We start from the raw sequence: 2,570 nt of genomic DNA, 5'->3' as shown, positions 1-2,570 counted from the left end.
ACATGCCAGGCTTATAAGAATGCACACAAGGAAAAGCAAGCAGAAACTGGGAAAAAACGTGCAGGCCTCGGGAAGGGAAAGTCATCTTGGAGAAGTGAGTTGAACACCAAAGGAAATCTCCGTAAGAAAGTGAAAGGAGGTAGGTAGGCTAAGACCTAAAGGAAATGAGGAAAGGAGCCTGGGAGATACCCAGCGAGATAAAAGGCAGACAAAACCACAAGTGCAAAGGCCCCAAGGTAAGAGCGTTTTCAAGTGCTCCTGGGGTAGCCTCAGGCATGCAGGGGGTACTAACTGAAGGCAGACCAAGGGGGATCATGTTAGTCATGGATAGATGTTTGCTTTTTTTGTGAGATACAAAGTAGTTTGAAGGTTTGGGGCAAAAGAATACTAGTTATATTAGAAATGTCTTAATGTTTTGAACCACAAATCAATATGAGCAATCCCCAAAGAACTAATGGCAAAACAACATTAAGATCAAAATACGACATTATGGAGTTTGAACAAAAGTTGTTCCAAAATAAGCATCTGTTCGCATTTATTTATGTTTTAAAATTCATATAAAATGAGTAGATTTCACATTTTTTTTTTTGAGGTGCAAAATTTAGCAGCATAGAGTTGGGTCTGGCAGAATAGTCTAAGGCCAAATCCTTATCTTAAATGTGCTGGGATCCCATACGAGATTCAGCTTGTGTCTCAGCTGCTCCACTTTCCACCTGGCTCCCTGCTTGGGAAGGTAGGATAGCATAGCCCAAAGCCTTGGGACCTTGCACACATCGGGGAGACCCAGAGAAGCTCCTGGCTTCAGATTGGTTCAGCTCCGGTCATTGTGGAGTGAGCCAGTGGATGGAAGACCTCTCTGTTTCTCCTTCTCTGTAACTCTGAATTTCTGATAAAAATAATAAATAAATCTTTTTTTAAAAAATAAAAACATAGGACTTGCCTCCCGTTCCCCTTCTCTTTCTCTCTATATATTCCTTCCCTTATTAGTTTTTTAATTATTACAATAGCATGTTCATGTGTTTCATAGTAACGATCTTTTAAAACATGGAATGCTTTATGAATCTATATGTCATCCTTGCAAATCTTCTCTGTGATGTTGCATTTTTGTATATGTGCTGACAAAATGAGCACCAAAATAAACACCTTTTAATTCCATTTATCACTGGCATTTGCACTCCTTATTAATGGTCGTGTCAGTGAACCACTTGGACATGAAAACACAGAAGGAGTCGCTCAGGTGATGAGCTTCAGCAGTGATGAGGGAGAAATCTTGCTCATCTTTGTATTCAATATGAATGCATATGTGTAATGAACAACATGTCTCTGCTCTATGTCTCCCAATTCTATATAATCAGAGAGTTGCTGATAAACCCAGGAAGTGAGATGTGTTTTGAAATTTCCATCCATTTTGCTGGAAACAAACTCTAAGGAAAGATCCTAGATCTCAAAATGACTCTCCAAAGCTGCAAGTCCTCAAATCAAATGTCTTTTGAAGTATTCTTCTACTTTTTAGGACTCATTTGTGCTTATTTCTATGCTGAGACCCATTACAAATGGCCATATGCTGTTTGTCCCTGACCCTGTTTTAACCTCCAGGTTACCTGTCACCCAGAGAGAACACAACCATAAAGAAAGAGTAAAATATGTGTTTGTTAATATTTTTATCCAGGGGAGCATCATTCCATGTTAGAAAAGCATCTGTAGCTCTGTTGGAAAAGTAAACTTGAAAGTGAATTTTTCTCTGAGCACTTAATGCAAAGATTGCAATGAACTGAGCCAGGTATAAAAAGAAAAAGAAACCTAGTGTCATATACGTTAGTATGTGATTCCTTGGCTATTTGTTTGGAGATGAGGCAGTTTCCAATTTTGGAGGGAAAGGTTTTCAGAATTGTTTTTTTATCCAGCAATTTGAAACTCTCAACACGTTTTTTCTTGAAAATAAAGATGAAGGACAGTGTTTGCGTTCCTACGTGAGCTCCCAAAGCTTCCTTCATTCAGAGAATAGTCAAACTACAGAAAAGAGTGGAATGCCTCAGATCAGCAGGTCAAGCAAAGGGCAAGAGGGAGGCGAGGAAGAGAGAAAAGACCAAGAAGTTCTTCCTTGCTTCAGAATCATCGAAACAGACTCAAGTGGCACATTGAAATTAGAAGTTGCACCTGACACCTCCCCCATCTCTTTCTTTCTCACTATTGGCCTGCTTGCTAAGACCCCAGGGATCTTAACCCCCAAATTGTGCTTCTGATATGGGATTCCAAGGTAATTCTCAATTGAAAATGATTTTTCATCACCTCTACAGCTATTGAAATTCCTAGTTTCTCTTAGGACAACTTGTCTAAGCCACAAGTTGGGGATAAAATTGGGCAAATGGTTTCATTCTGAGGAGTGAATGACTGATGAATTCCTAAAAAGAATGATGTAAATCAAGAGTTGATAGAATTGCTGTCAGTTGGATGTTATGGAGTGAAACAAAAATTTGTTAGAGAGTAGGAGGAGACACTCCACCAGAAAGGTTACACTCAAAGGTTAACTGGATGAACTGAGCTTGCTTTTCTTACTAGTTTCCTACTCT

General features: G+C 39.3%; 1 pseudogene; it reads right to left on the bottom strand.

Moving 5' to 3' along the window:
• Window positions 1-1,038: 1,038 nt before the first annotated feature.
• On the bottom strand, window positions 1,039-1,131 carry LOC121158846 (annotated as a pseudogene).
• Between the last annotated feature and the right edge of the window lie 1,439 nt (window positions 1,132-2,570).

Source organism: Ochotona curzoniae, unplaced genomic scaffold (assembly GCF_017591425.1).
Source record: "Ochotona curzoniae isolate NIBS_2020 unplaced genomic scaffold, NIBS_Ocur_1.0 contig_3819, whole genome shotgun sequence".
NCBI lineage: Eukaryota > Metazoa > Chordata > Mammalia > Lagomorpha > Ochotonidae > Ochotona > Ochotona curzoniae.
This window is presented reverse-complemented; position numbering and strand designations above follow the sequence as displayed.